This window comes from Neolamprologus brichardi, chromosome 20, assembly GCF_056152115.1.
Source record: "Neolamprologus brichardi isolate AB-2024 chromosome 20, ASM5615211v1, whole genome shotgun sequence".
In the NCBI taxonomy this organism is placed as follows: Eukaryota; Metazoa; Chordata; class Actinopteri; order Cichliformes; family Cichlidae; genus Neolamprologus; species Neolamprologus brichardi.
Window position 1 is genome coordinate 1,896,027 of NC_142123.1, and position 8,976 is coordinate 1,905,002.

The window sequence follows — 8,976 nt, forward strand, 5'->3', positions numbered from 1 at the left end:
CAGAAAACCTCGGTTAAATTATTTTACCAAATTTTATAAAAAAAGTCAAAGGACCATTTCTAAGCTAAAAATGTTATTTTTCTTTGCTAAGCGAATAACAAACTGAATTCATGTTTTTATACCCAAATATTAGCACACTGGACTTCTCTCAGAAGTCATAAATAAATCAAAGATTAAATTCAAACACTTGAACACATTTTTCTTTTTTTTATAATGTACTTTGTTTTGTTTTTTAGCTTTTTTGTAAAACAAAAAATAATAATGGATTGGATTTATATAGCGCTTTTCAAGGCACCCAAAGCGCTTTACAATGCCACTATTCATTCACTCTCACATTCACACACTGGTGGAGGCAGCTACGGTTGTAGCCACAGCTGCCCTGGGGCAGACTGACAGAAGCGAGGCTGCCATATCGCGCCATCGGCCCCTCTGGCCAACACCAGTAGGCGGTAGGGTAAAGTGTCTTGCCCAAGGACACAACGACCAGGACAGAGAGCCCGGGGAACGAACCGGCGACCTTCCGGTTACAGATACGCTTCCCAACCCCCTGAGCCACGGTCGCCCCAAAAAATAGAAAATTCATGGATAACAATAATTATGTTTCAGCATTATTTAAGAGCTCGTTCATACCGGTGGATTAACCATCACAGAAATGTTTTTCTTTGCATGATTTCGGTAATTACCGATATTGTTGGTTCAGTTTAGGGCAGCTGTGGCATAAACCTCATCTGGGGTTAAACTCTGTAAATCATCTGCTTGGAAATTCTGCTTCTTGTAAAAATGAGGTAAAATTTCCCATAAATACACTTTTGGTCAGAGCAGCGTTGGCAAATCAAATTTGAAAACCTGCAGTTTGCAGTGAAGAAATGTGAAATATACAACAGTCGTTCATACAGATGATTTGTTTAACAGAACCCAATCAAATGGACATAAACGCCTCTGTGGCTTTCGCCAGATTTCAGAGAATGGGAAAGAATTCCTTCCATCCTGCTGCCCTGTAATTCGAGCTGCATGGGTATTGCTACATCAGTTGTACCATAGGAAGTGCAGATCATAGCCTTTAGCACCTTCTTTGCTATTGAACAGTTCTTTAATTACACAGCATTAGGATAGGCAGGATGAGATCAGCCTGAAGGCTGCTGGGAGTGTGCGCTTTCCCCCATGGGAGACATCCCCTCCCTCTGCAGACTGATTTACAGCACCCACAGGCCCCCGGCACTTAACAATGGACCTCCTTAAGTGAGGTAGATGGGGAGGAGATCAGAGAGGGGGAGATAACACTCCATCTTCATGCACAAAGTGCTGAAATCATCTAGGTTTGAAATCATCTCTGCACGACAGACTGATCATGGAGTCAGTCCAGAGGTAAAGTGTGGGAGTGCTGCCTCGTCCTCAGTCTGGCTCACTCTATCAGGGAGGAGAGCTCTCCTGAAGACTGATGGCCAGTTCTCCACATGCTCACCTCTCCCCTCAGAGGGATGCAGAAAAAAAACATAGGCTTGACAAACTGAAATCTCCCAAACAACCGGTAAATCTCAGCTAACTGTGTACGCCGGGGCTCGTGTCATCATGTAGGTGGTTCAGAGGTTTAGAAAAACAAGTGCTCAGCAGCAGAACGCCTCCGTCTCCTACAAATGTTTGGTTGCCCTCTGATCAAACACATCACAGGCTTGCTGCAAATGACTCAAAGCCTCCTAACAATAGCTCCTGCTATCTCCTTCTCCCCGAGGTGTGGGAGAGCCTTTTCATCTCAGGCTTTGATTAATAAAGGAATCGCTGGTTGGTTGAAAGCAACGATCTGCCCCCTACGAACATCCATCATGCGTGTGACAGCCCACCTCTCTGCGTTAATTAGCACTGATATTTAAGCTGTCTGAGGCGTACCATGACCGTCAGCGTGCGGCGCTGCTGCTCATCATTAAAATTTCAATCCCTTTGCCCAGGTTACTCCCATTTTCCGTGACGCCTCAGTGAACACGTCCTAAAACGTTCCCGCAGAAGCACGGGGCCACGGCAGAAATGTAAAGAACGACTAAAAAAAGACCTTTAAATTACAATAATTCACGACTCTGTTGGTGCACCCGGCCTTTCTCGTGCATTTGAGAGTAAAAACATCAATTTGACTTATCACACTCGCTCAGTTATTATTTGATATTACATGAAGGAGTCTGACATCAATCTAAAGTTCTTGTCAAACAACGAGCAAAGAAAGTGTGAATGCATTACTTATTAATGATTACCAAATATTGTAATATTCTCTAATACCAGGAGCTATTATTCAAGAATCAATTATTTATGCAGCCGATTCTTGGTTTATGTTATAACCAAAAGGCATCCTGCACCAAAATGAGAACTTCAGCGGGGGCGGAAATAAAGAATTGCTGAATTAAACGAACATTTTTAGTCAAAGGCAGCCATCTTATGCCAATCCGAGGTGGACAAAATGGCTTCCAAAACGTACGCAAAGTTGGTGTAGCGGCGTCCATAGGGGACCAGTGTATGACTCTCACCGTTAACAAAGTCTAGTAACTTGTGAAAGTTAAAAAGGGGTTGTCTGCCCACCTCAAAACGATCTCTCTAATGGGAACGTTCAGTCATGTCATGCTTCATATTGTCCCATATTTAGATGGCTGCCAACTCTTTTTTAATTAGTGCAACTCAACAAGATTAATTAGCCTCGGCACATCATTCCCAGTACTCAAAATACAACACAGAGGAGAAGAGGAGCGAAAGCTTTCACCCGTCTGACGGGTAACGAGGGAAAAGTTTGTATTCAGCCCATGTGTGCGATCATAGATCCGAATCATGAATATTCATACGTGAAAATGAACCCCGGGAACGGTCAGAAGTCGAGAGCTGAATTTTCTAAATTCCCTCATTGCAATATGCAATTAATTAAATAAGAGAAAGTGGATGTGGTTAATGAAAACAGTTCAACTGCCTGGCAGTTATATGAGTTTCATTTACCAGCCTCGTCTTAGTGGTCCTGGTGTCTTACTGGGACACATGAAATGTGTTTTTAAGGCTTCTAATCAAAACTTGTGCCTGTCAAGTCAAAAATGTCCACTTATGTCACAACTTTGTCTGAGTTCCTACTTGGCAGGCTCGTCCAGTACTGCCAGGACCATCAAATGAAAGATGAAGAGTGCAAAGCGTCCGCTGGTTTCAACAAGAATATAACAAGAATAAATTAATTATATCAATTCAAATATCCTACAGCAGCAGTCTCCAACCTTTTTTGCGCCACAGACCGGTTTATACCCGACAATATTTTCACGGACCGGCCTTTAAGGTGTCGCGGATAAATACAACAAAATAAAACTAGTACCAGTACCGAAAAAAGAAGATTTATTCATAACACACATGAAAAGACCCAGGAAAACCGAGTAAACGATAAAAACGATAACAAAATAACGCTGAAAACCGATAAAAACCCTGAAAAACCATACATTTCACACCTGAGCCTCAACTCTCGCGGCCCGGTACCAAACGACTCACGGACCGGTACCGGTCCGAGGCCCGGGGGTTGGGGACCACTGTCCTACAGTATGTTCTGCTGATGTTGGTCATCTGCTAAAGTGCTTTCAAAGAAAAAGTCAAATGTTGTTCTGTCAGGATATCTTTGTTTGCAAAAAGACTTCCAGTCGTGTGGAAGTCTAAAGGAAAACAACCTTTTCCTTTAATATTGTTTATCTGAAAATGAGTGCAGCTCGTGTGAGCGCAGACTGCTTAAAAAGTTTGTGCTCACGGTTTGCTGAGGGAAACTGCAGTGTTTTATTAGCAAATATGTGTGTCTTTGCATTATATAGATTTTATTGATGCATCTTGCTAAAGAAGCTTGCTAGCATTGACTAATAACTTGATATTTCAACAACAATTAAGATGTATTGAACTGGGCCGAAACGTGACTCATAGCAACTTATACATGATCTCATACACTGAGCAGCATATAGGGCGCCCTGCATGCTGCTCAATGCCAAGAAATGAAGAAATGCCTTTCAGTCTTTTTACAGTTGGGTTTTCCCCCTTTTTCCCTTTTTTTGCCAAATACCTGCCTCGTTTCTCCAAAGGCAAAAAACCCTCCGATTTCATGATTTACCATCTCTCCTTCACTCCTTGCAGCAGGTCCAGCAGGTGGCCTGCCTAACACGAGAGGCCTTCAATCTTCTCACACCAGAGAGTCTGTGGTATGTAACTATTACATTATGTGAAAGCTTTTGGTTGCTAGTCATTGTTGACCGTAGAGAAAAACACTACTAGCTTTGTCTATCATTCAAGTCAAAGCTTCATCCTTCCCAGAGTAACAACAGCATCCTTTTCTTATTCCTCTCTAAGCAGTTAAAATGGTTTAGCTCTGCCGAGGAGCAGATATGGCAGCAATATAGGTCATAACATGAAATGAAACAATGTAAAATGGCCAAATGCTTTAACAAGAATCAGAAAGATAAATAAAAATGAATCTGAAAGTATCTGAAGATATGCTCAAATCTTACAGATTTGATTGAAAGGTCTAAACAACTGCTTTGATAGATTGCCATGAAAATTGGTACAAATGTCCACGTCTCCCTCACAATGACTAATGACAATTCTGGTGATCTTTTGACATCTTTTGACATTGTGAACACTGGCAACTCAATCCATTGCTGTGCTTTGGTATAGCCTCAGACTTTGTTGTCTCTCTCACTCAAGATCACAATTTTCTTTGCTGTAAAAACATATTTCAGTTTCAGAGATCCTTGGCGATCACTGCCCTGAGGAAAGATATTGATAAGCCATTAACTTTATGTTCCAAAGACCAGAAACACACGGGAGATTCTGTAGTGTGAGGTTATCAAGATGCTAAGCTTCAACCGAACCTTTTCCATGAACTCCAAACTGTAGACTTGATAAAAGAAGCCTTTTACATGTGTATATATTACAGAACAGACACAAATAACATGATCCTACAGAAAAGACCTTGTTGTTAACTCTATACAGGTATATTTGTCTCAACCCCGTCCAACACACACTCAAACAATCCATCACTCTGAGTTCAGAGGGATCACGTCTCTTTAAAGATGTAAAGCCTGTTTTCTTTCTCTGACATGGCACAATGTCAGAGGGCATGCTGTGTAACCCCAAGTTATCGAGTTCAACAGAAGGTCTTTTATGAAATTATGCAATCCCACTTGACAAGGCAAAACCAGGGCTTTCCTCAGTCTCTTTATTTTCCAACAATTTTCCACTTGAGCAGACATCCTCAAGTGTGAAGTGAGAGAGTAAAGAGAGGGATTTGATTTCCAAGGGAAACGGTGCATGAATTCACTAGAGGTTGATAGACGGAGCAGGGGCGGCCATGCTATTTACCCTTAAGAGATTTCCGTGGGTCAAGGCTGTTACAGGGCCACATTCTCAGTCTTCTTGATCTTGTCAGGATTGACTGTCAGGCTGATGAAGAGATAGGCTGCAGATAGATGATGGTGTTGCACGAACACTGGGGCTGCAGTGAGCAGATATAGTAGTCAGACTCCAAAGTGACTTTGGCAGTTTGCTGCTGGTGATCAGCTTAGCGATATAGTGATTTATTCCATCAGTTATGATCTTCTGACCCCTGAGTCACCTGAAAATTTGCTCATTGTTTGATGTGAGAGATGTCTAATGAGAGTAGAAAGAAAACAACTTAAACAAATGAGGTGAGAAATAAGTTTATTTATTCCATATTTGGGTTTTTATGCATATTCAGGTAGGAAAACATCAAATCAGAGGCAGGAAGACTAAACGAACAGTTTACCTGTTAGCAGCCCAGTTTGGGACATACCAGTTATAGAGATGGCAGCCTTTGTTTTTAATATTACACAACCAGAGGGCACTCGCCTTGCTCAAAGCACTGTCTAAATAGAAATCCTGATCCAGGTACTCAATAGAAACCCTAAATAATAGCAACTCGCAAAGTAGCATGCAGCTTTCTAACATTACAGCTAAGCTGAGGGGGACACCCATTAATGTTTACATCCTGTCATGGTGTCACAGCCTCTAACCACGAGTCGCACCCTTCTGTCAGCAGAGCGATACAGTTGATGGGTGTATTTTGGTAGAAAAGTAAATGCTCACAGCAAGATGGGTTTTTTTTGACTAACTAGATCTATATTTCTAGAAAGAGACACAGTTCATCCATCCATCTATTTTGTTGCGCTTATCTTTGGCCAGTTCATGAGTGCAGCAGCCTAAGCACAGAAAGAGACGCAGTGGAATTCAGTTCCATTACATTCAATTCAATTTAATTATACTAATAAAGTATAAATCATAGTAAAAGGGGCCTCAAGGTGCATTATGCTGTAGGGTTAAGATGCTACAATAACAGAAAATCCTCCCATTCTGCTTTTAAATATCCAGGAACCACAAGTAAGCCAGGAGTCTGAGTGAATGGCTCTACTGGGGTTGATGTGGTATTATGAGGTCTTAAGATAAGATGGGCCTGATTATTCAAGACCTTGTTTATGAGGAGAAGGATTGTAAATTTGATTCTGAATTTAACAATGAAGAGATGCCATTATGGGAGAAATATGCTGTCTCTTTCTATTCCCTGCCAGGACTCTTGGATCACCGCTGCTGTTTTTTTTTTCTCAAATGTATTTTATTGGACTTTGAACACAGAGGTATTTAGTTCACGCATTCATATTCCAGAGAAAGCAGAGAAATCTACACCCAGAACCAGCCGACACAACAAAACAGCACACGGCAAAGGGAAAATATGTAGTTTCATTTTGGAGTGAGCTATCCCTTTAAGTATATTGCTTTGTGGTCTATGTAAATCATTTTCAATAGAAATTTAGTGGTCTTTTTTTTAACCATACCACACATTTCTCCGTTCTTCCTTCTGTGCTCACAAGAAAGTCTCCTCTGCTCTTATGATGTAAGGACTATTATACTCCAGTGCCACCTCCCTTCAGGGATAAGATTTTACGATTGCAACCTGACACCGTTTCTGTGTCCTATAAGCGACAGAGCTGTAACTCACTTCAAAGGCAGGAGGCATCAAATCACAGTGCACCTATAAATTAACCTGTCAGGTCTTGGCCAATAAGAAGGCAGCATTAAATCTCAGCTGTCACGCTGGCGGCCAATGGAAAGACGATGGCAGTAAATCTGTCAGGGCCGCTCTGTTAACGGTGTTGTGGTGTGGTTGGGGAATCCACGGGGAAGGGAGGGGAGAAAGGGTAGATGACAGAGGGAGGAGGGAACAAGCTGGGGGTTTAGAGGTATGCCACAGAAAATGCTTTTTCTTTACATTCTTCAGCTCCTGCACACTCACACACTTACACTGTAGTACAAGAGAGTGGATTATCCAGAGGATCCTCTTTTTTCCATGCAAAACAAGACTAAACATGAACTGTAAGCATGTTTAGTCTTTGACGGATGCGGTGGGAGCTGAATAACACCAGCAGAAACGCTCATAAACCGTTACGGCCAGCATGCCGGAGTCCGATGTTGACAAGTGAAAATGACTGATGTTCCTTCTTTAGCACAATTTTGCATCATTTTTGGACCTAAATGTAGTGCTGAGTGTTTGATAGCCGCAGTAACCCAGTAACCTCTGACTGGTGTGACACAGCATCACCAGAAGCACGTCCTCCAGAGTGCACCCTGCCTGCAAGGGTCTGGAGGAGGCAGTTGAGCACATCCTCTTACCAGATGTGAGCCAGCTGTGCACCTTTACAGGATGGCGGAGTTGACCCAGCCGCTCGACAAACTTGAACAGCCGTGCTTGAGGATTTTGAGTTTTTGTCGTGCAGCAACAAAGAAACAATGCGATCGCTGCTGCATCCAGCCACTGGCAGCATTTTCGGAGAATTTTCACCATCACTCTTGTGAAGCATGCTTTCAGTAGAAGAGTAATGCACTGCTCTGGCACAAGAGAACTGTGGGAAAAACAACAGAGGGAAAACACATCAGGTGGAATATTTCCTCGATTAACAATGCCCTTGGTGGTGCACTTTCATTATCCTATCAAAGTTGAACATTTTCATGTAATAAATCTTCCAGGTATCATAAAGTAACCGGTCCTGCAAAGCCAATGCCATTCCATCCCCAAGAAAAAAAAGCTTTCCCTTAACAAACCTCGCATTTTTTTTCACCCAGTTGTAACAGCATCCAATAAAGCAGACACATTTGTGGTGACAGTTTTATTTTACATCAACAAAAAAAAAAATTAAACATTAGCATCAGAATTTACAGTCATCTTATGTCATTACTGTGAAAACTCTTTTTCTTTTTTCCTTGGCAAACATAAATAGTGGGCTGACTTATGGCTAAAGCAGGCAAGAGTGCAGTGGTGGAGGTGTTGTTTTTGGCTGGCTTTCCTTGAAGTGGCTATGATTCTCTGTTCTATGGGAATCCATAAACAGACCCGGAGAGGGCAACTGCGGTCATAAACCACACCAGGCTGCCACAACGCTGCTGAGGCAAAGGGAGCAGGCCCGGGCCCATACCTCCTCTTCTCTGCATGCACGCATTCACACATGCAGCCACACGTGCTTCGAGCAGCCTTCGATGACCTATTTCTAAACGCTGCCTTTGCTGTGATGCTATAGCTTTTCGATGGTCTCTTGTTATTATTTTAAACACTGAAAATGAAGGCGTGTGAAAAATGAGCCAGCGAGGGAGTGATTTCCTTTCATATTATTTTATTTCAAAACACTAAAGCAGCATCATTATGTTAGTAATTTTATATACTGGGTGGAAATGTGAAAGCAGTAGAGGTAAAATGGCCTTGTTAATTTTAATACAGTGGGTCATCCAACATCGTTTGGTCTTGCCCTTTGCTCCGCTCAGACAGTGTAATGGCACTTCCTTTAATACATTCACTGTACTGCATCCAACATGCTGTCATTGTTTTCCCCTGTGTTGTTTCTGGTTAGCAGGACAAGCCATTGGATGGGTGCTTGGGCCTATTGACTATGACATAAAGAGTCTGTAAGCTTACAGATGATGATAATT